Genomic DNA, 25,773 nt, shown 5'->3' with positions numbered 1-25,773 from the left:
CCCAGCAGTCTGCTCATTCCAAGCCATGGCCTTGCTCAGATCTGAAGTGCCCAGGTTCACCTCAGTTTCTATTTTTCTAGACCCTAGCTCATCCCTGGTGGTGCACTCCTGGACCTTCTCAGGACCCTCTGATCCTAGACCACACCTTTTTCCTCTCAGGGCCTTCATGACCCTTCTGCTTTATTAGACTCTGGTTCCCATCTCTGACGACCACTACAGCCTGCTGCCTCCTGACATCCATGCTTTAAGCCTAGGAGTCATATTTGACATTGTTCCTCCCTTGTCCAGAATCACTTCCACAATGCTTTTGGCTTCTCATATTATTGCCAGAAATCACTATTCCTATGTGAGGCTCTTGTTATAATTAATATTGGCCTAGTATAGGCCTGTGTCAGTCCCCACTATTTTCCACACATCTAGGACACAATTATCAGATAAATCTGGAAAACACTGTTTAATTTTTCATGTGTCTGTCTTTTCTCTCTAATTTCTGAATCATGGGATCCAGGTATCCTACTGTCACCTTATAGTAGTGAGTATCCAGTCATTATCCATTGATGGATGTTGAATGAGTCAAATCATTAGTGGAAGTTGCTGGAAAAATAAATTGGAAACATAGGTATCGCAAAGGGCCTTGTTAAATGTACTCTCACTGGTCTAATTGCATTTAATTAAGTCTCTTGGGGAATAACTGCCCCTAAGGCCATGTCATCAAAGGTCAATGGGACTCATTTTAATCAGAATGTCTCATAGGGATGATGGAGCAATTATATAGCATTGGACTTGCATCTATGATTTGGTTGTGGCACCATTTTAACTTTGTTTCTGAAACCTCTGAATTCTAAAGTTTAGGAAGAGGACTTTGTAAACTAGGCCAAAGAACAGCCATTAAGACCTGCTTACCTGCTTATCCACATTTCCTCACAGCTTCTGTACCCTGGCTGTGGGCTTTCTTCTCAGAGGCCCTGGACTCATGTCAGATGACATAATGACCCTGGGAAGACTAGGTGGGGGAAGTAACTGATGGTTAAAATGATGCAGTGTTTGTAATAAGTGTAATTTTGCTATTTTATCTAGAAATATAAAGTAAAATAAATTGTTGTGTGGTAGCTCTGACTTACCACTGTGGCATGAGCCTCTGGGCATGTTAACCAAGAAGACAATAAATATAGTACCTAGGTTTTACTTTTTGGACACATATTTTAATCATTAAAATTATGGGCTGTGGGGGTGCCTGGGTGGCTCAGTTGTTAAGCGTCTGCCTTTGGCTCAGGTCAGGATCCCAGGGTCCTGGGATCGAGCCCCGCATCAGGCTCCCTGCTCAGTGGGAAGCTTGCTTCTCCCTCTCCCACTCCCCCTGCTTGTGTTCCCTCTCTTGCTGTCTCTCTCCCTGTCAAATAAATAAAAAAAATCTTTAAAAAAAAATTTAAAAAAATTATGGGCTGTGTCTTGAATCTACAAGCATTTGCTCTTTGATCCCAAATATATGGATTTCACAATTGAAGAAAATGGTTGCAAGAATGGTGGAACAACGCTTGTCCACTTTCTCCTTCTAGTCTTGGGGAAATGTTTAGGTTGATTTAAAGATTTCTCACAAAATCTTTTTATGTAGAATGACTTTGTGTGGTAAGCAAGGACTCTGCTTGGCCCTCGCCCTCTGCCCCTCCCCCCTGCACGCTCTTTCTCTCTCTGAAATAAATAAATAAAATCTTAAAAAAAAAAAAGAAAATCAAGCAAATGGTGTAAATGGTGAAGATTTGTACTAGATGATTTCTAAAAGACTGTTGGTGTCTGCAACTCTATGTTTATGAGAGGTATCATGTAATCTATTAAATAAAGTCATATCCCTGAATAAAGTCAGTCAGTGTTCCTCCTTCCTTTCTTAGTTGGCCCTACCAGAGCATCTTTACTTGTATACCATATAGTCCCTTCAAGACCATCTACCTGAATTTCACATATGACAAATTATATATCACTTACTAGACACTTAACATGTGCTACCTTATAATATATCTATTTTTTATTTTCTCTGTTTCCCCAGGATTTCTGGCACTTAACATAGGACTATGCATACAGAAGATATGTAGTGGATCATAATTAGCATATAAAGTCTCAGTTTCTATAGAAGATGTGTTTCTCATCAATTTAGAGAGGCAGGCCCTATGCATTGGGATGGATGGGAAAAGAATAGTCCTTGGCAACAGATATACATTGTTTGCAATCCTAGCTTCCCCAATGAACTGTATGTCCATGGGCAAAATACTTGATTTCTCAGAGGCTTTTTCCTCCATTTCCTAAATGAAACCCATTCTGATGTCAGTCAAACACCCTCTCAAGAAGGGGGAAAATTGCCAGGCAAGTAGGAATGGGAGTAACAAAGAGGAGCAGGTATTTAATATAGCAACTTAGCAGGCTTTAAGAACTATGGGGTTTTCATCACCCTAATGTTGATAGATTGCATTTGCTTATGAGCGGAAAGAATTATTAAAGGCTTTCAAATAAAAATTGGAGCTGACAAAAAGATTCAGGATTACAAATTACCCGCCCCCTCCCCCCCTCCAAAAAAAGCTGGAACTCTCCTTTCTTGTTCCTTTGTACTAGCTGCTCTCCTGCCCAGGCTTAATTCTCCAGAGCCAGAATGCTTAACTGATCCTTCCCTAGGTGGACCCAGGTTTCATGGGGTCTGAAACCTAGAACATTTTGGAAGTCCTATAGAAGGAAAATAATTTTTTAAAAAAGTATGTTTCTAAGATTAGGCATGAAAGTGTGTTTTAGAATAAGAAATTATAACAAATTATAAAATTTTTATTTTATTTCATCAAGATAAGTGTATTCTTTAATCCCCATCCCCCACCCACCTCCCCGCTGGTAACCATCAGTTTGTTCTCTATAGTTTAGAGTCTGTTTCTTGGTTTGTCTCTTTCTTTTTCCTTTGCTCATTTGTTTTGTTTCTTCAGTTCCACATGTAAGTGATATCATATGGTATTTGTCTTTGACTGGCTTATTTCACTTAGTGTTATACTCTCCAACGCCATCCACGTCATTGCAAATGGCAAGATTTCATTCTTTTTTATGGCTGCATAATATTCAATTATATATATATATATATATATATATATATCACTTCTTTATCCATTCATCTATTAATGGACACTTGGGCTGCTTCCATAGTTTGGCTATTGTAAATAATGCTGCTATAAACACAAGGGTGCATGTATCCCTTTGAATTAATGATTTTGCATTTTGGGGGTAAATACCCAGTAATGCAATTTCTAGATCATGTGATAGTTCTATTTTAATTTTTTGAGGAACCTCAATACTGTTTTCCTCAGTGGTTACACCAGTTTGCATTCCCACCAACAGCGCACACGTGTTCCTTTTTCTCCACATCCTTGCCAACACCTGTTGTTTCCCGTGTTTTTGATTTTAGTCATTCTGACAGGTGTGAGGTGCTATCTCATTGTAGTTTTGATTTCCATTTCCCTGATGATAAAAGGTGGTGGGCATCTTTTCATGTCTTTGTTGGCCATCTGTATGTCTTCTTTGGAAAAATGTCTGTTCATGTCTTCTGCCCATTTTTAATTAGATTATTTGTTTATTGGGTGCTGAGTTGTATCAGTTCATCATATATTTTGGATACTAACCCTTTACAGATATGTCATTTGCAAATATCCTCTCCCACTTAGTAGGTTGTCTTTTAGTTTTATCGATTATTTCCTTCACTGTGCAGAAATTTTTATTTTGATGTAGTCCTGATAGCTTACTTTTGCTTTTGTTTCCCTTGCCTCAGGAGCATATCTAGAAAAATATCTATGGCCAATGTCAGAGAGATTACTGTCTGTGCTCTCTTCAAGTTATGATTTCAGGTTTCACAGTTAGGTCTTTAATCCATTCTGAGTTTATTTTTTTTGTATGGTGAAAGAAATTGGTCTGGTTTCATTCTTTTGTGTGAGGCTGTCCAGTTTTGCCAACACCATTTGTTGAAGAGACTGTATTTTGCCATTGTATATTCATTCCTCCTTTGTGGAAGATTAATTGACCATATAACTGTGGGTTTATTTCTGGGTTTTCTGTTCTATTCCATTAATCAGTGTGTCTGCTTTTCATGCTAGTACCGTACTGTTTTAATACTACCACTTTATAATATAACTTGAAGTCTAGAATTGTGAAACCTCTAACTTTGTTTTTGTTTTTCAAGATTTCTTTGGCTATTCGAGGTCTTTGTGGCTCCATACAAATTTTAGGATTGTTTATTCTAGTTCTGTGAAAAATGCTGCTGGTATTTTGATAGGGATTGCATTCAATCTGTAGACTGCTATGTAGTATAGACATTTTAACAATATTTGTTCTTCCAACCCATGAGCATGGGATGTCTTTCCATTTTTTGTGTTGCCTTGAATTTCTTTCATCAGTGTTTTATAGTTTTTCAGAGTACAGGTCTTTCACCTCTTCCGTTAGGTGTATTCCTAGATATTTTATTGTTTTTGGTGCAGTTGTAAATGGGATTGTTTTCTTAATTTCACTTTCTGCTGTTTCAGTATTAGTCTATAGGAATACAGCATATTTCTGTATATTGATTTTATATCCTGTGACTTTACTGAATTCATTTAGCAATTTTAGTAGTTTTTTGGTAGAGTCTTTAGGGTTTTCTACATATACTACCATGTCATCTGCAAATAGAGTTTTACTTCTTTTTATCAATTTGGATGCCTTTTATTTTTTTATGTTTTCTAATTGCTTGTGGCTAGGATTTCTAGTACTATGTTAAAAAACAGTGGTGAGAGTGGACATCCGCGTTTTGTTCCTGACCTTAGGGGAAAAGCTCTCATATTTTCACCATTCAGTATGATGTTGGTTGTGGGTTTTTCATATAAGGCCTTCATTATGTTGAGGTATGTTCCTTCTAAAACTACTTTGCAGATGGTGTTTATCATGAATGGACATTGTACTTTGTCAAATGCTTTTTCTGCATCTACTGAAATGATCATATGGTTTTTATCCTTTCTCTTATTGATGTGACATATCATGTTGACTGTTTTGCAGATAGTAAACCACCATTGCATTCTGGGAATAAACCCCACTTGATTGTGCTGTGTGATATTTTAATGTATTGTTGGATTTGGTTTGCTAATATTTAGTTGAGGATTTTTGCATCTATATTCATGAGAATAAAAAGCTGAAAATACCACCCCCCCTCACAAATTCAGAAAAATATGCTTTTAAGAAGAGCCTGCTGCTCTTCTATAATACTTATCTCCTACAGTTTTTGGCTGATTATACCTTTCATACTCATATGACAATGATTTTGTCATCTTTTCAAAAAAAAAAGAACATAATGATCATTGAGTTTCTATTAATGATTAATCAAGTGCTTTTATTATTGATAGTTTAGTAAATATTCATTCAAGTTCATAATTTGTATTGATAATTCCATGTAAAATTTGAGGATTATTGTCAATTGGAGAAAATATCTATCAGATTTCTTTCATATATGAACAAAAAAATTTCACAGCTTTTAAAATTTCCTGTGTAGCTACTAATCTTAAATACTTATTGAACTGACATCACTTATTTAAGAGTTTGTCATCAATGTCCTCATAGTAATGGCATATGTTATTAGTTATACATTATCTTTGTTATTGTCATTATTTTATGTCAAATCAAGTATGGATGATTGTGAAAATGGCCATAATTTTTTTATTTTTAAGTAGGTTCCATGCCAAGGTAGGGCTTGAACTCACAACCCTGGAATTAAGAGTGGCAGCTCTACCTATTGAGGCAAGGTATCCCCACAATTTTTTCCCTTTTCTTCATCTATGCCTTTTGGTAGTATCCCTCCCCGCTAATAACTCTAGATTTAGCCTTGTGACTTACTTTATTGGAACATTACCAACCATGATGCAAACGAACATTTGGATTTGGGCTTGTCTCTGCTTGCTGTTGTTGGAAACAGTGCAACTACCACCATAAGAACAAGCCCTGACTTGTCTGCTAAATAATGAGAGGCTGTGGTCCCATCATCCCAGTTGACTGCCAGTCAACTGCCAAACCTGGAAGGGAGGAAATGCCGATCACTAGGCTTTAGGGGACCGACTGGATACTGTAAAACAATGAATGAGGTCAACCCAGAGCAGCAGAAGGAGTGCCCAACTTAGCCCAGCCCAAATCACTAATGTGGTGAATAGGGAGCTAAGTAAGTTGTTTTAAGCCAGAGTTTGGCAGACTTTTTTTCTGTAAGAACCAGGTAGTAAATATTATAGGCTTTGCAGGCCACTTGAAAGTCTCTGTTGCATTTCTTCTTCTTCTTTAAAAAACAAACACACAAAAAAACCCAAAACAACAATAACAAAAAAGAAGCCATGGGCTTCATTTGGCCCATATAATATAGTGTAAGCCATTAAGTTTAGGGAAAGTTTGTTATACAGCAAAAGCTAATTAATTTAGCAGGAAATTTTAGTGGTTTCCCAAATATATTCATATAATTCATTTTTTTCATTATTGGATTCACAACAAGCCCAGGGCCTGATTTGTCTTCTACTCAAAATGTTTCTCTTCAACTTAACAAATTACTTTCAGTATGGTATAAAAATATTTGTCAAATTGTCTTAAGAATAATTTCCATTGATTATACTCACTTTATCCCATACGTTTCATATTGCATTAATTCTTATATTAATATTTTCCCAATACCTTTGATAAATAGAATTAAATGTGGCAAAAGAAAACATCTTCACATATGTATGTCCAAATCAGAAGTCCATAATTTCTCATCTGTTTCACTTAAATGTCAAATCAGAACATCTTCCTGGCTAGCAGTTAAAAGGTTGTCTTTGAGCCTTACAACTTTCTGCATAAATGTTTGTGGCATGTTTATGTTTGTATTCTTTTTCCAATTCCTAGAAAATATAACCTAGAGTTCTTAAAAAGTCATTGTACTCCTGTTTTAAGTATGAATATCTTTTACATATTTGTTGATGGAAAAAATGTTCTATAAACCAGCTCCTTGCTGTACGCATTTTAAACCTTATTTCTCCTCCACTAGGCATGTCAGGTGAGGTAGGACCTGTTAATAGCTCTTCTGGGCTGTACCTTCATGTTTCCATAACACGTGACTAGGCATAGTGGGTAGTAAACTATTCCCAGAAGCTCTATCTAAGCTTCTAAGTAGCACTAACTTAACTACATGGAATTGACTGCATCTCACATAAATATATATGACTAAACCCAATAAATGTCTCCTAAATTTAACACTCACCTAGTCATAATCTAGAAATGCTCATGGCCACTCCAATGCCACCTAACAGAAAGGAAGTGTGATGGAGGGAAAATCAGAATGGAAAGAGACAGTAGTCTTAATTTTTTTATTTTTAATTACATTACACTACAATTACATTTAAAATATCTTCCCTCACAAACTTCAAAAAAATGTATGAGCATCTGAACGTATTGTTAGGAATCATTCCAGGGAAGGTACCCATGCAGGTAAGGGGACTTGAAACTTTAGTGTTATTAGTTTCCCTACAAATCTACCTTTGTAACTTTCACAACATTTTAGTCAAATCAGAAGAAGCAAGCATGAGCAAGCAAGCATGATGAGTAGCTTATTGCCCAATTCCATTAAGAGACAGATTCATCTACAAAAATGGCAGTCTTCACTCTGAGTTCTCAAGCAATAAAAGTATTTTTAGCATGAGTAAGTTCACTATATATGCACCACAGTCTCCACATCAAACATTTTCAAGTACAGCTAAATATTTCCATGTGATTTTTTTCCACCTTCAATATAATACGAAGCACATTTTTTTTAACTTTGAAGTATCTACTATTTAAATTTGAGCTAATATATCACTGGAGTCTCAGTCATCAACTCTATTTAGTATCTGTTTGTAACATCAGTCACAGCTGACACAAAGAGTTATGTCCATGTAAAATGATTCCCACAATTTAACTGTTATTACTTACCAAAAGCTATTTATTGGTCAGCAATGTGAAAATGCTTTCCCTTGGCCAGGTTAATTTAAAATAGTGTTTTGATTTGGGAAAAAAAGTAAGTTTCCATGAGATTTTCCTTATCTCTGTTTCCCATCTGGCTTGCTGTTATAAACATTTAATCCAGTGTTTGCTGCCAATGTTTCCCAGAAAGCCTTATAATTGCTTGGAATTTGTATGAACAGTTCCAGTCTGGTGCACAATTAGGGATGCACTATAAAATTTTCATTGCTTGATTTAGTTGAAATTATAGAATGGATAGGGAACAATAACACCCATAGTTGTAGACTATAAAAATGACTACTAGAAATTTGCAAATAATAATGCTAATAGATAAAATTTTGATTTGTAGTTATAAGCCACAAACAAAGAAATCTCAATCCAAACATAGACCCAGAATATTTAATGAGCAACTAAATGTGGGAAAAAAAAAGGACCTTCAAGTTTGAAAATTCATAGGGTTCAATAGAGAAAGAGTGAAGGATGACTCACTGTCCTGTGCTTTCTCAAGTAAAGGCATCAACACAAATATAAGGAGCAATACTTTGTCTGGTCCCCTATACCTAAGGAAACAGAAAAGTGAGTAAATAGTTACAAAAGGCAATTGGTATCATTGTCCCGCCAAGATTTGGCAGATTAATCCGATTGGCATTCTTCATTTCTGAAATAAGCTAATTGTGTAAAACCTTTATAAAGGACTTCTTGTCATGCTGTGGACTGTAATTTCCACTGCTTCTAGATTTCTCAAGGCTCCAAAATTGCTCTATCATTGGCCATGCCATTAGAGTATCCATTAAGTTAAGTGAATGGTAGTTGGTCTGTGCCAGTTAGTGTCTGTTAGTGTTTGCATGTGCCAACATCTAATTAAAAAGTATACAGTCCCACGCTTGCACTTCAAATGTTTCAGCTCTGTGGGTATATAAAATTAAAAGAATAACACTGCTGGGCTCTTGGCCTAAAACTGCATTTGAGTGGAGAAGCCAGGTGAAATGTAGATAATCCAAATGGTGGTAAATAGGGATTTCTGAAACCCTCTTGCTATGGAAGCCTTGCTGTGAGAGAACCAAAGAGCAGAGTAAGAAAAGGCATTAGCTGCTAAGAGTCTATCAGGGTAGAAAAATCAATATTACAGCAACTCAATATCAGATCCAGAAGTGTGATCTATCTATCCATCTATCTACCTATCTATCTATCACCTATCTACTTACCTTACCTATCTACCTGTCTACCTACCTACCTAATATATAGAGACATATTCAGCAGCTCTACCCTATCATCTACAGGTGAGTAGACACAGGGGAGACAAACTAGTCTGTAAGGGAAATGGAGTGTTTCAGCGAAAGCTGACTCCAAATTTGTAATGGAATCCGGAGGAATATAGTTGCTAATTTTGGCTTAAGAGTCATCCAAACTCCAAATTTCCAAAGCCCTGAGGATTGAGGATGCAGAAAATGTTTCTTGAACTCTGCATAGTTTAACTGCTACAATTTACATGTTTGACACTTCTGACCCACCAACTATGATTCTATTCCTCAGATTTCCATGGATATTTGCGCACCTCCTAGACGCACCACTTGTATACATCCACTTGGATAGTTTTATACCATCTTATTGTGGGAGTACAAATGGCACATTCTAAGAAAACTCTAACCTGATTTTAGGGCCTGTGGTCAGAATGAGATGATTTTCTACGTGAATTTTAAGCAATAAAGAAAAGCATTTAGTGAACAGATTCCCACAGTTCTGAGTGTGCTACTGAACACCTGGTTGATATTAAACAACTCGCAGGCATCAGTTTGCAATCTTGTGAGCCTCAGAGTCGTCATCAGAAAATTGGGTTTAATAGCTCTAGCCTACCACATAGATTATTCTGACAGTGCAATTAGATAATGATTTTCTTTCCTAGTACTTTTCTCTTTCCAGATTTAATTGTATGGAGGAGTATATAGATAACATCTTGAATCTTTCTTATTTTGGTTTGTTTTAAGTTTAACTTCGTGCTTTCATGTAAAAAATTTCTGTCAGCAATATATAGTTGTGGGACCATGAGTCTTTTTCAGTCTCCTTTTCCTCATAGGTAAAACAAAAGTGATGGTAATTACAATGAAGGGTTGTTGAATTATTAAAATAGATTTTATATGTGTACATATGTGTAAATGCATACATAAATACTTTACATATATACTTTGTATAGTTAGGCAATATGCTGCCTCATAAATAGTAATTATTGTTGATTTTATTATATGCATAAAGTTATAAATATTCAAGGGGACAAAGTGTCCAAAGAGAATGTACATTCTTGAGTGATTCAGGAAATAAAATATTTCTTTTTTTAATAATTTTTTATTGTTATGTTAATCACCATACATTACATCATTAGTTTTTGATGTAGTGTTCCATGATTCATTGTTTGTGCACAACACCCAGTGCTCCACGCAGAATGTGCCCTCTTTAATACCCATCACCAGGCTAACCCATCCCCCCACCCCCCTCCCCTCTAGAACCCTCAGTTTGTTTTTCAGAGTCCATTGTCTCTCATGGTTTGTCTCCCCCTCCGACTTACTCCCCTTCATTCTTCCCCTCCTGCTATCTTCTTCTTTTTTTTTTTCTTAACATATATTGCATTATTTGTTTCAGAGGTACAGATCTGTGATTAAACAGTCTTGCACAATTCACAGCACTTGCCATAGCACATACCCTCCCCAATGTCTATCACCCAGCCACCCCCCCCCCCCCCCCCCCCACCACTCTAGCAACCCTCAGTTTGTTTCCTGAGATTAAGAATTCCTCATATCAGTGAGGTCATATGATACATGTCTTTCTCTGATTGACCAGGAAATAAAATATTTCTTATCTTTGGGGAGAAGTTTATGCTTTGCTATATATTATCCAAAAAAACTGTTGTGGCTATAAAGATAAACTTAGCTCACAACAAAAGTTAAAAATATCGGAAAATAGTGTCACCTTCATTGTAAATTATTGGATCAGAAATCCGGGGATAATTTCTAATCTTCTTTTCACCCTAGAAAACATATTCAAAAGTCTTAAACTTGCTACTCCCCAGTAAGGCAAGTGTGGCCACCATCAGAGGTATGGGCCTCACCTATGAGATTAATTACTCAATTTCAATTTTCCTTCCCATTTCCTCCACTTCTTGTGAACCCATTGGATTCCAGTTCGTAATAAAGCCAAAGTATAAGAAACCACAAAAATGCCTCAAATCTCTGCATATGCAGCTCGAGAGATTTACTTGGAGATGAAAATAAGCACAGAATGAGGACAACGTTTTTGAAGTTTTTCAAGCCAAAGCTTGTTCACAGAAAGGACTGATTGTGAAGGTATTCTAAACGTTCCCTCTCAAGTTTCCTCTTTGAAGGAAAAGAAACTATATCTAGGCTGTGGCTTTGGAAAGCCCAAGAGTTTTCTTGCATTGCAATGAATTTCTTCAAGAAGACTTTCTGAACTGTGGGTGTCTGTATTGCAAGGTGGTGTCTGTGACTTTAAATGTGAGGTGTATCCAGTGTTAGACTAATTCAATCATTAATTCTGTGCCTTTGAGTCCAGAAGGGTCTAAAGTAACAGCATAGTATCTGTCTCCTAGAGAAAGAGCTCTGCCTATACAATTGCCTCATAGAAGCTTTCTATTAACACTTGTGAATTTGCTGCCCTGGGGAATAACATAGAGAAATCACTGAAAGGATTTTAGAGTGACACTGCCAAGGTATCCTGGGAACTATTGCTGGGTCCCCTCCAGCCTGCACTTGATCTCTATTACCAATTTCTGACCTCAAGCAAGCCTCTTAACCTTCCTGTAATTCAGCTTTCTCAACTGGAGAACAGGCCTCATAATATTGTAACTTAACTCCCCAAACGGAATGTTGTAGAGATGAATGAAGCAATGTTTCCAAGATGCTTGCAGGTCTGGGGTGAAAGTGTGCTGAAATGGAGCACAAAGCTAAGTCTTGATGTGTCTTACAACTAGCTGAGCATGGATACTAGTCCTGTGATTTGGATCCAGTTAGACAGCAGATGAATATCAATCTACTCCAGCTCCTAAAGACTGTGTCCAGGCTGGCAAATCAGTTAGAATGCACAAGGTCACTATGACTCACTATGTGAGTCTGTACTTTTCATTTAAAGCCTAAGCTGTCTTTAATGTTAAGACTACTCCTACCACCCCTGCAGCCCTCTACCATAATATTGTCACTTACTTTGAAAATACCAAACACCTTTTCCTTTTCATTTTTTACTTTTGGCACTATTTTATTATAAAATTGTCCCCTGATATTCTTTTAAAATTAAATGCAGTTAAGTACATGCATCTTTAAATGTCACTTAAAAATGTAAACTCAAAAGCAAGAATGAGGAAAATCAATGGGATTAAAAAGTATTAAAGGTCAATGCTATTTAACCCACAATATATTAGTTTGATCCTTGGAAGAAATGTTGATGACAATCACTAGCTCAACTCAGGAAGTTATTTTAATGCTAATGCCTGTTTATAGGCTTTTAGGATAAAGGTATATATTCATTGGCTTCCTGTTTTATTAATATCCTGAGACAGTCCTATATGAAATCTTCTCTTTAATCAAAAGTAATCATGGTGCCTAACTCTCTTTCCTTAGCACACACCTTTGCCTCCCTCTTGCCTGCTTGTGCTTCAACACAAACACACAGATATGCCCAAGGAAATAGTTATCAGCCAGGGACAGTTTATTGAAATTGAACACATAGAAGTCCATGTTGTGATACACACACACACACACAAAAGATACAGATATCAAGAGTATCATTGCTAGCAGGGCCTCCCGTACTGGCTTTTATATTGTCCCTGAAATTCTCTTAGGTAATGAGATTACTCATTTTCTTAGGTAAGAAACTAAAGATTGCCAAGATACAAATATTTATAAATGTGTCAATACTAATATTTCAGAGATTGAAGAAATAAGAAATGATACAGATCAGTTTTGATAAAGGGGCAATAAATTAATAACAAGACAGTAGTGGGTATACAGAAATGATGATGGAAGCCCAAAGACAGATTGGAGAGTTCCAACACCATGGTAACGGGGATCAATATTATGTCACATGTGCAGGTTAAGGGAGTATAAATGGTCTATGTGTTAAAGAGGTGACTCAAAAGGATCCTAATAGCTTCATTCATATATCTGGAGGGACCCTTTAGATGAGGGATTAATATAGTTCCATGAGGTCACAGGAAGCAGAGTGATGACCAAAGGTTGAGTCTTCCTTACTATGTCCAATTTCTTTCTATAACAGAATTTTCCAGTGGTTACTTCCCTTAGAAGGGAGGGGGCATTACTATCATTGGTATGTTTAACTTGAGACTGGATGCAAGTTAATGTGGATGCTGTGGAGGAAACTGTAGTGCTACAAAAGTTGCATTGGATCAAACACATGTGACCAGTTTTTTATACTGTATAATTCTATGACTTTACCAACTTTTTGATGGCTGATTTAGCCTATGTATACTTACACTGGAAGGTGAATAGGAAATAGCATTTACTGTGCACCTATCAAGAGTTGTATGTTCTCTGTGTTACCTCATTTAGGTCTTAACAATTCTGTGAGGCACTTACCTTCATTTATCAGAAGAAGAAACAGAATTGGAGATATTAAATAAATAACTAGGCAATAAAATTTGCTAGCATAGGTTAGATCCAAGATTTGAAACTAGGTCTTTCTGGCCTCAAAGTCCATAATCTTTTTGGTAAGCCATTCCCCAAATGGAAACTGAACTCTGCCCTCTGCTTATGGTGTACTGACTCAATAAATGCCCGTAATTTTCAGGCACTGTTTGTGCAAGGTAGCCCTATAGGGAAGGAGGCTTTGTGAGGAAGACAGCATATTCCACAGGTCTTGGGGAAGCCCTGGCCTGTGGTATTCTGGAACTCTTTAGTTACTGAATCATTGTAATTGAGTGCTTCTTCTAGCTACTGAATCAAAAGCAGAAGTGTGAATGGACATTCTTCAGCCTACTTTGATATTCTTCAACAATAGTTATAACAGAAAACAGAAGTATAAGAAATATCCTGAAACCCACCAAAAATGGAAAGGGAAGTTTGAGGGCCTTATAAGATATGAATGTTTCCTCATTGGTAACAGACCTGCCACTATTAAAAATGGGCAAATTAGTCTCCAAGATATTTACTGCCATCTGTTGGAAAATTAGAATAATAAATATATTACTCTAAGATGGCCACAAACATGAATGTCACCATATAGTTTTGTGCAATGTACTATTTGCAATCTATCATGATGAAGACCAGAAGTCCTCATCTTGGGATAATCATGCTTGAAAGAAGCCTCATGAGCAATACTATTACCACTATTTATCAGTAGTAATTTATTAAATTAGATATTAGGGACTGGAAGAAATGGAAAATAAAAAAAGTATGTCTAATTAAAAGATAATTTGTTGATTAATTTACTAATACAGCAAATATTTATCAAGTGACTATAATGAGTCAAGCTTTTTCTGGAAGCTAGTTAAACAGCAGTGAATAACACAATAAAATTCTTTCCCTAAAACAGAAAGAAATAACAATTTAGATAAGTATATAATTTATGAGATAGTAATAAGTGCTAAAGAAAAAGTCAAGGATGAAACATACTAAAGTGCTGGGTGATACGTAATTTGAGAACAGTTCTAGGAGTTCAAGTAGGGGCTGTAAATAGTTTGTGTTTCCATCAGTCATAATGAAAGGTCTTGTAATACTTAGGTATCAAGTAGAGTCAGAAGAATATTGCCTTAGTACTGAAGCTACATTAACTCTAAACTAAGGCTGCTCTGGACCTGCCCTAACAAAATTCAAAGCAAAGACTTGAAAGGATCCAACTGATCCCAAGTAACTTGACTTCATGCCAGAATAAAATCCAACATGATTTAAGAGAAAACAACCAAATCTAGCAAACAGCAATAAAAAATTCACAATATCTGGCAGCCAATCAAGATCCATTTCTCAAAGAAGGAAAATTATTCCAAAACCAGAAGAAAAAAAAAATCACATAACAGAAATAGACCTTAAAGGGTCAGATATGGTGGAATTGGGAGACAAAGATATTTGAAAAAGCCACTTAAAGTATATTCACTTCAGTGAATATATTCAGTGAATATATTCAGTGAGTATATATTCACTTCAGTGAATATATTCAGTGAGTATATTCCCCCAATGTGTTTAAGAAAGTAGATGAAAAATACACATCATAAAATAAAAGATATTTGATATATGGGGCAAAAAACCTGGATGGGATTAAAAGTAGATCAGACAGTATAAAAGAAAAGATCAGTTAACTGAAAGATATGAAAAAATAAAATGAAGTACAGAGTACAAAAGGACAAAAAAAAATGAACAGAGATTCAGTAACCTGAGAGAATATCAAATAGTCGAACATTTCTCTAACTAGAGTTTTGGGAGGAAAAGGGAGGAAAAAAAAACCCACTAGAAGTATAATGGCTGAACATTTTCCAAACTTGATGAAAACTGCAAATTCCAATGTACTGGGCTGAACAGTGCCCAATCCCCCCAGGCCCAAATTCATGTCTACCCAGAACCTGCGAATGTGACCTAATTTGGAAATCAGGTCTTTACAGATGTAATCAAGATGAGGTCATACTGGATTAGGATGTAGCCTAATCCAGTGATTTATGTCCCTATAAAAAGAGGGAAATTTGTACACAGACACAGGTGGGAAGGTCATGTGAAGATAGAGGTAGAGATTGGGGTGATGCATCTATAAACCAAAGAACACTAAGGGTTGCTGGCAACCACCAGAACCTAGAAGAGTCAAGAAAGAATTCTTCCCTAGATCCTTTGGAGAGATCATGGCCCTGTCAACACCTTGATTCTGGATTTCTAGACTTCATAACTGTGAGAGAATAAATTTCTGTTGTTTTAAGACACACAGATTGTGGTAATTTCTTATTGCAGTCCTAGGAAATTCATATACCCAAAGACCCAAGAAACTTAATAAACCCCATTAAGAATAAACAGTTAAAGAAATCATGCTGAGGGTTGTTATAAGTATTTTAAAAAATAGGTGTATGCTAAAGGGACATGGGGGCCAAACTGAAAAAAGTTTCCAAAGGTCAGAGCTGTAATTATTTGAACAAAAAAATAAATAATGTAGTTTTGGATTATAACCCAAAGTATAAATTAAATACCCATGAGTTGCTACTGATATAAATAAGTGATTGAATAAATAAATGTTGGAGAATAGACAAATCTCTTATAAAGAAGAATTCCAAATAATTTACGTAGCTACTGCCCCCACAAGGGGATGATGCTTAATTATCCACCCCTTAAGTATTGACTATGCTTAGTGACTTGCTTCTAAAGAATACAGTATTAGGGGAGGAAGTAGCTTAAAACTACTAATATCCTAAGGCAAACAGTGCTTCAGCTGAACAATGAAGATTAATATCATTAGAGATAAGTCGTGTTCATAGCATATAACCTTGGTATGATGTAGTAACAATGGCATTAACTTCGGCTGTCTTCCTCCCAAAAACCCATAACACCAGTCTAACAATAATAAGCTCATCAGACAAACCCAAATTGAGGGACATTCTACAAAAGGTCCTGACCAGTACTACTTAAGATAACTAAAAACAAGGAAAGTTTATGAAATTGTTACAATCCAGAGAAAGCTAAAGAAACATGAGGACAGTCCATAAATTAGTATTATGGATAGATTCTGGAACATAAGACATTAGGGAAAAACTAATCAAATATGAATAAGTATGAAGTTTAGTTAATAATTATGAAACAATATTGGTTCATTAGTTGTGACAGAAGTACCACAGTAATGTTAATGATAAAGGAAAACTGGGTATAAGGTGTATGGGACTCTCTGTCCTATCTTTGTAACTATTCTGTATATCTAAAACTAACTTTTAAAAAGTTAATTTAAAAAAGTATCTTTAAAAATATATATTACATACAGAGAAATGAAGATAAAAATTATAGCATATTCTTACTAGAAACCATGTAAGCCAGAAAACAGTGGAGTGACATCCATAAGCACTGAAGAAAAAAAAAAGTCAATCTGAAATTCTTTACCCACTGTAAATATGTTCAAAATTGAGGGCAAAATACTTTCTCAGACAAACAAATCTGAAAGAATTCATCGCCACTATATCTTCACTACAAAAAATGTTACTGGTTAGTTCTTTAGGCAGAAGAAAATGACATTGCATAGAAATTTAGATAAGGAAATGAAAAGTGCCAAAAATGGTAAATATGTGGGTAAATATAAGAGATATTTTTTCCTCATTTTAAAAGATAATAGTAGTTGAAAGCAAAAATAGTAACAGTGAATTGTGGGGTTTAATATACAGGTAGATGTAAAACGTATAATCAGAATAACAGATGATTGGGGGAGTGAGAGTGTATTGTTATAGCTTTCTGAAATTATATGTGCTGTAGCTTGAAGGTAGAATATGATAAAGAGGGCAACCCATAGTAAAAATAAACAAAATTAAAAACAACAATAAAATCCAAAGAGATAACTAATAAGTCAAGAGTAGAGCTAAAATAGAATCCTTAAAGAAAAATTTCAACTAATCCAAAATAAGTCAGAAAAGGAGAGAAAGGAACAAAGAGCAGATGAGAATAATTGAAGACAAAAAGCAATATGGTAGTATTATATCAATCCATATCAACAACTAAATTACATAGTTTAAAAACATCATTTAGAAAAAAACCTATCATATTGGGTAAAAAGCAATACCCAACTGCATGCCATCTAAAAGATACCCACTTTAAAGACCTAAACAGATTCAAAGTAAACAGATAGAAAAAGATATTACATGCTAATACTAATATAAAGAAAGTTGGAGAAGCTATATTAATATTAGACAAAATAGATTTACAGCAAGGAATATGACAGATTTAAGAGAGTACTGCATAAAGACAAAAGGATAACTTTATCAGGAGGACCTAACAATTCTCAAAATACATGAAAGGAAAAATAGGCAAATCCACAATAATAGTTGGAGATTTCAATACTCCTCTTGCATAACTGATAGAACAAGGAGAAATAAGATCAGTATAGAAGACTTTAAATTATAAAATGACTTAATCAACATTTATTTAAGATTCCATTAACAATGGAATATACATGGAACATTCATCAAAGTAGACTATATTATGAGTTGTAAAGTAAGTCTCAATAAATTTAAGAGACAAAGAAATACAATTATAAGGACATATTATGAGCAACTATATGCCAGCAAATTAGATAACCTGGAAGAAATGGATGCATTGCTAGAGATGTATCAACTACCAAAACTGAACGAGGAAGAAATAGAAAATCTGAACAGACCTATAACCACTAAGGAAATTGAAGCAGTCATCCAAAATCTCCCAACAAACAAAAGCCCAGGGCCAGATGGCTTCCCAGGGGAATTCTACCAAACACTGAAAGAAGAATCAATACCTATTCTCCTGAAACTCTTCCAAAAAATGGAAATGGAAGGAAAACTTCCAAACTCACTTTATGAGGCCACCATTACCTTGATCCCCAAACCACAAACCAGACAAAGACCCCATCAAAAAGGAGAATTACAGGCCAATATCCTTGATGAACATGGATGCAAAAATTCTCACCAAAATACTAGTCAATAGGATCCAACAGTACATGAAAAGGATTATTCACCACGACCAAGTGGGATTTATCCCTGGGCTGCAAGGCTGGTTCAACATCTGAAAATCAATCAATGTGATACAATACATTCATAAAAGAAAGAACGAGAACCATATGATCCTCTCCATAGATGCAGAAAAAGCATTTGACAAAGTACAGCAACCTTTCTTGATCAAAACTCTTTAGAGTGTAGGGATAGAAGGTACATACCTCAATATCATAAAAGCCATCTATGAAAAACCCACAGCAAATATCATTCTCAATGGGGAAACACTGAGAGCTTTCCCCTTAAGGTCAGGAACGCAGCAGGGATGTCCACTATCACCACTGCTATTCAACATAGTACTAGAAGTCCTAACCTCAGCAATCAGACAACAAAAAGAAATAAAAGTCATCCAAATGGGCAAAGAAGAACTCAAATTCTCACTCTTTGCAGATGATATGATACTTTGTGGAAAACCCAAAAGACTCCACCCCAAAACTGCTAGAAGTCATACAGGAATTCAGTAAAGTGGCAGGATATAAATTCACTGCACAGAAATCAGTGGCATTCCTATACACCAACAACAAGGCAGAAGAAATAGAAATTAAGGAGTCGATCCCACTTACAACTGCACCCCAAACCATAAGATACCTAGGAATAAATCTAACCAGAGAGGCAAAGAATCTGTACTCAGAAAACTATAAAATACTCATGGAAGAAATTGAGGAAGACAGAAAGAAATGGAAAAATGTTCCATGCTCATGGATTGGAAGAACAAATATTATGAAGATGTCAATGCTACTTATAGCAACCTACACATTCAATGCAATCCCCATCAAAATACCATCCACTTTTTTCAAAGAAATGGAACAAATAATCCTAAAATTTGTTTGGAATCAGAAGAGACCCCGAATAGCCAGAGGAATGTTGAAAAAGAAAAGCAAAGCTGGCGGCATCACAATTCCGGACTTTAAGCTCTATTACAAAGCTGTCATCATCAAGACAGTATGGTACTGGCACAAAAACAGACACATAGGTCAATGGAACAGAATAGAGAGCCCAGAAATGGATCCTCAACTCTATGGTCAATTCATCTTTGACAAAGCAGGAAAGAATGTCCAATGGAAAAAAGACAGTCTCTTCAACAAATGGTGTTGGGAAAACTGGACAGCCACATGCAGAAGAAAGAAACTGGACCATTTCCTTACACCACACACAAAAATAGACTCCAAATGGTTGAAAGACCTAAATGTGAGACAAGAGTCCATCCAAATCCTAAAGGAGAACACAGGCAGCAACCTCTTCGACCTCAGCCGCAGCAACTTCTTCCTAGAAACATCGCCAAAGGCAAGGGAAACAAGGGCAAAAATAAACTATTGGGACCTCATCAAGATATAAAGCTTTTGCAGAGCAAAAGAAACAGTCCACAAAACCAAAAGACAACCGACAGAATGGGAGAAGATATTTGCAAATGACATATCAGATGAAGGGCTAGTATCCAAAATCTATAAAGAACTTCTTAAACTCAACACCCAAAGAACAAATAATCCAATCAAGAAATGGGCAGAAGACATGAACAGACATTTTTCCAAAGAAGACATCCAAATGGCCAACAGACACATAAAAAAGTTCTCAACACCACTTGGCATCAGGGAAATCCAAATCAAAACCTCAATGAGATACCACCTCACACCCGTCAGAATGGCTAAAATTAACAAGTCAGGAAACGACAGATGTTGGCGGGGATGCGGAGAAAGGGGAACCCTCCTACACTGTTGGTGGGAATGCAAGCTGGTGCAGCCACTCTGGAAAACAGTATGGAGGTTCCTCAAAAAGTTGAAAATAGAGCTACCATACGATCCAGCAATTGCACTACTGGGTATTTACCCCAAAGATATAAATGTAGGGATCCGAAGGGGTATGTGCACACTGATGTTTATAGCAGCAATGTCCACAATAGCCAAACTGTGGAAAGAGCCAAGATGTCCGTCAACAGATGAACAGATAAAGCAGATGTGGTCTATATATAAAATGGAATATTATGCAGCCATCAAAAGGAATGGAATCTTGCCATTTGCAACGACGTGGATAGAACTGGAGGGTGTTATGCTGAGCGAAATAGGTCAATCAGAGAAAGACATGTATCATATGTCCTCACTGATATGAGGAATTCTTAATCTCAGGAAGCAAACTGAGGGTTGCTGGAGTGGTGGGGGGGTGGGAGGGATGGGGTGGCTGAGGGATAGACATTGGGGAGGGTATGTGCTATGGTGAGCGCTGTGAATTGTGCAAGACTGTTGAATCACAGATCTGTACCTCTGAAACAAATAATACATTATATGTTAAAAAAAAAAAAAAAGAAGCAGCAGCAGCAGAAGATAGCAGGAGGGGAATAATGAAGGGGGGAAAATCAGAGGGGGAGATGAATATGAGAGATGATGGACTCTGAAAAACAAACTGAGGGTTCTAGATGGGAGGGGGGGCGGGAGGAAGGGTTTGCCTGGTGATGGGTATTAAAGAGGGTACATTCTGCATGGAGCACTGGGTGTTATATGCAAATAATGAATCATGGAACACTACATCAAAAACTAATGATGTAATGTATGGTGATTGACATAACATAATAAAAAAAAAGAAAACCACAAAAAAAAGAAAATGCAAATAAAAACCACAATATGATTTAAAAAATAAATAAATTTAAGAGAATTGAAAGCATACAATGTATGTTATCTGTCTACGGTGAGTTAAACTAGAAATCAATAACAGAAAGATATCTGGAAAATTCCCAAATATTTGGAAACTACACAACATACTTTTAAGTCCTGGGTCAAAAAAGAAATGATAAAGAAAATTCAAAATTTTGAACTGAATGAAAATACAAACATATATATCAAAATTTGTAGGATGCAGCTAAAGTAGTGCTTAAGGGGACATTTAAACTGGTATTAGATGTTTATATTTTAAAAAAGGAAGTTCTCAAATCAATGATATGTACACTTCTAAGAATCAGAAAAGATGAACAAGTTAAATCAGAAGTGAGCAAACAGAAAGAAATAGAGTAGAAATCAATTTAAATAGGAAATACCAAGTAGATAACCCAGTAAATGACTCAAAGTTCTGCCCATTGGGAGGATTTTCTCTCACCACTGCCTTTCAGGGCCACCCCTGAGTGGGGCTGGAGTACAAAAGCAGTTCATTTTCATTTGGTAAAACCACCCACCTGAGAACAGTCTTGACCATTTTCCTCTCCCAGCAACTATGTATAAGTGACCCTCCCCTAATGTGGTCATAGATATCACCTAGCCCTACTGTGGCCCAGTCTCAGATATACAATACTGTTTTACAAAGCATTACTGCTAGACATGCCTGATACTATGAATTTAGTGGTCTGACAAAATTCAATTCAAAATGAGCAGTTTTAGACACATTTTTACTTGATGTCTCAGAGTCAGATGCTCTATTTCTACCAGAGTCCTACTGAACCCTAAGAGCTGTTTTTTGAATTAAATATAATACCACGTTGCATATGGCATGTTCTTGTTCCAGAACCTTAGTTATGTTATGAGTCTCCCACCAAGACTTGTCATAAACTCCACATAGCTTATTTTCCACCAAAGATGTTTCTAGTTCCATCGGATTTGCCAGGTCCTAGGGCCTAAGAAGTAGGGCTGCTTGGACCACAGCATGAACCTCTTGCAAAGGTGTTCCTGTTCTGAGACCTACTCAAAACTGGCAGCCTTTCATGTCTCCTAGTACATGAGTCAAAACTGTAATTGCTAAATGTAAAATATGCTGCCTCCAGACCTGGAGGGGATCTAGCAGGGGGTCACTCCTCATTAGTAGTAGAAGATGTAATGATTTATCCTTTACAGTGAAGGAAAAGTTGCAGCATGCCCTTGAGAGCTTCATATCTCCCCAAACTTGATATGATGAACTCCTATATTTTTATATGGAATATCTCCCACCTACTAGTGTTCATGTGTCTTGTTTGTTTCTTTCCAAGACTCTAATGTCTGATGATGAGGAGAGGAAGTAGAGGTAAGTCCCGAGGAGGGGAGTGCTGGACCTTAAGACAGAGCAGTAGGCTGCTTCTGTGGGCCCCGAGGGTTCAGGGGTTGGGGTTTCAAGGTTTTCTAGTGCATTGACCCAGATGTCCCATCTGAAACCTTAGAATCCTATTCCTTCTCTACTAGGGCCCTGACCTCTGTGCTGAAGTCTTGCAGGGCCTGGCAATTCAATCTTTCCTGGAATTATGTCTGCTATCCTTACAATTAAATACTGAGCCCAGACTTCACCTTTTCCACTCCAACTTCAGGAGAGCCCTTTTTAAATGCTGCCATGGAGACTCTCTTAACTTTTCACACTTTGCCTTAAATTAGTGATTGATCACCTCCATCTTTCATTGTCTTTCCCAGCTGCATACGTGGTACTTAGCGACAGCCATCCAATTTCATTGTCCTTCTAATTATCATTTCCTCTGAACCTCTCAAATGCCGGAGGACACTGAGCTCACCAGAGCATTTCCTTATATTCATATCCTATCTCAGGTCATCACCAGTGAAAGGTTTAGTATTGGTACAACTACTCCATGCCAGTGCTCCCAGGACTCCACCTATGACCAGCCTCGGGTTCTCACTGCCAGCTGGCCAATAAGTGATCCAGCTCCCAAGTCTCATTTTAGAATCTGCCCCCTTAGGCCAATTCTCACATCAAGTGTCTTAATTTAAGTCCTCTGGGAAACAGATTCTCAGAGACGGAGATCCACATGCAGGAAATGCCAGCTCTTAGGAACAGCCCCTCTGAGGGAATAAGGACTGGGCAGAGGGAGATGCTGAACCAAGATAGAGTCACAACAGAGACCTCAACCAGAGCCAAGGGGTGTTCTGCCGCTGGGATGGCCCTTTACAGATCTCCTCACAGGGGCAGGGCGGCAGGCTTTTGTACCTCCACAGTGACGAATCAGTGAATATGGGCTGTTTCCAGGGAGGAAACATAATCTTGGGTGAAGCAGATCCTCTCCATGGAGGGCAGGCAACCAGGAAACTGGTGAAATGAATGCCACCGTCTTGAAGGGGGCACGAGGGAAAGCCACAACAGTTCCCACCAAGATAGCCGAACTCCTTGAAATGCCTTAAGCACAGAACCATAGATGTAAGACCTCAGTTTTGGAAAAAAAAAATTTTAGGAGTGATATAAGTCAGTAAATCAAGCACCTGGGCAGGGAGGCAAGAGTTAAATTGTCAGGTTAATTGACAGTAAATTAAAATGAAACCATAATCAGAGGTGCAGATTAACAGGCATGGCCCTTGATTCACCCACTGGCATGACCCGGCTGAAATGGAAAATGTCTCCTTTCTCCAGCCATCTGTTTGAGCCTTCCTCTTGAATGTAATCTAAGTTTCCTCTGGATGCCCCAAGATGCTGTGAAAAATGGGACCATATTAATATAATAAGTACAAATTTACAGGTTTCCCACTGCCTGTTTTTGTTGTTGTTGTCAATGTTTTATTTTCGTCTTTGTCTTTGAGTTCCCTGAAATAGTCTTATAGTTATTTCTGGAATGTTCCAGAAGTATCTCATAAATAAATCTAGTTTGTATTCTTGCTTTATTTTCTAGTGTGTTCTGGTGTGGTCTATGGCTAAGCCTCCCCAGTGCTTGTGAAAACCAGTGAAGTATCTTATTACTGCTTCTGAGGTCCGCTGTTCTACAGCCCCTGCTGTTCTACTGCCCCTAGTGGATACCAGTGATGCATCAATCAGAGATGGCAATCTGGTCTCTGGAGGTCTTCACACTTTCCACTGTATTCCCTGCAGAAGGAGAAACAAGGTGTATCGCCCCACTTTGTGTCCTCCTATATGCTTGGAATGAAAATAGTGTTACTCCTGCATCCATGCATCTCAGAACACAGTGCTTTGCCTTCCTTTTCTTCCCGTTACCACTTATGACCACTGAGAGGTCACTCATGGCCACTTAGAAAAGAATAAACTCTAAGACCATCCCTGTGTCTCTTCCCACCCCTTCTCTACCTCTGTGTGGTAGGCAAAATAATAGCCCTTCAAAATGTCCATGCCCTGGGGCACCTGGCTGGCTCAGTAGGTTAAGCATTTGCCTTTGGCTGAGGTCATGATCCCAGAGTCCCGGGAACAAGTAGCACATCAGGGTCCCTGCTCAGCGGGGAGTCTGCTTCTCCCTCTACCCATCCCCCCTGCTCGTGATCTCTTTCTCTCTCTCAAATAAATAACTAAAATCTTTAAACAAAACAAAACAAAACAAAATGTCCATGCCCTAACTCCCAGAACCTGTGAATGTGTTATGTTACATGCCAAGGGGAAATTAAGGCTGGGAAGGGAATGAAGGTCGCTGATTAGTTGATTTTAACATACGGAGATTATCCTGAATTATCTTGATGGGCTGTTATACATGGAAGGAGAAATGAAAAGAGAATCAGATAAGGAGATATGAGGTTGAAAGCAGAAGTTGAGTGATAAAATTGCTGGGTTCGGAGATGGCCGAGTGCCATGAAGCAAGGGCTGTGGGCAGCTTCTAGAAACTGGAAAAGGCAAGGAAATGAATTCTCTTCTAGATCCTCCAGAAAGAATGCACTACTGTCATCACCTTAATTTTAGCTCAGTGAGACCCATTTTAGACTTCTGACCTCGAAAACTATAAAATAATAAATTTGTCGTTTTAAACCACTAAGTTTGTGATAATTGTTACAGCAACAAAAGGAAACCAACGCGCTCTGACTCCAGCTCTTTTCTACTCCCGTCAGAACATCTTCAGGTGAGTTGACTCATGCAAATGAATCTGGTGGGCCCACGCACCAGCCTGCCCAACGTGTTCAGACATTTTCAGATTCCAGAAACCTTTAAGGGACTACGTTCCCATCTTGTTACAGTTCTATCTTTACTAATCCATATCATTGTTATCATCAGTTGAGGGGATGGAAAGGAGGCCCTAGAGGATTCATTTCTCAAAGTACTCCAGATACAATTCTGATGATCTGGAATGAACCTTTGAGGTGTCTGTCCTTTCAGGCAGCTATTACAAAAATACCATAAACCAAATGGCTTATAAACAACAGAAATTTATTTCTCACAGTTCTGGAGGCTGGAAATCCAGAATCAGAGTG

The 25,773-nt window shown here is 37.3% G+C and overlaps 1 long non-coding RNA gene across 2 annotated transcripts in view; it reads left to right on the top strand.

The window, feature by feature from the left end:
* The window catches only part of LOC141370580 (uncharacterized), a 48,512-nt gene that overhangs the window by 11,798 nt on the left and 10,941 nt on the right, over positions 1–25,773 (top strand). For both annotated transcript variants that reach the window (XR_012374744.1, XR_012374743.1), the window contains exon 3: positions 25,361–25,424. This is a non-coding gene — a long non-coding RNA (uncharacterized lncRNA). The remainder of the gene's footprint in view (positions 1–25,360; positions 25,425–25,773) is intronic.

The sequence above is a fragment of the Callorhinus ursinus genome, unplaced genomic scaffold (genome assembly GCF_003265705.2).
Source record: "Callorhinus ursinus isolate GAN/ISIS: 27379988/994484 unplaced genomic scaffold, GSC_fseal_2.0 scaffold39, whole genome shotgun sequence".
NCBI classification, from domain to species: domain Eukaryota; kingdom Metazoa; phylum Chordata; class Mammalia; order Carnivora; family Otariidae; genus Callorhinus; species Callorhinus ursinus.
The sequence above is the reverse complement of the archived record's forward strand: the minus strand, read 5'-3'. Positions and strand labels throughout refer to the sequence as shown.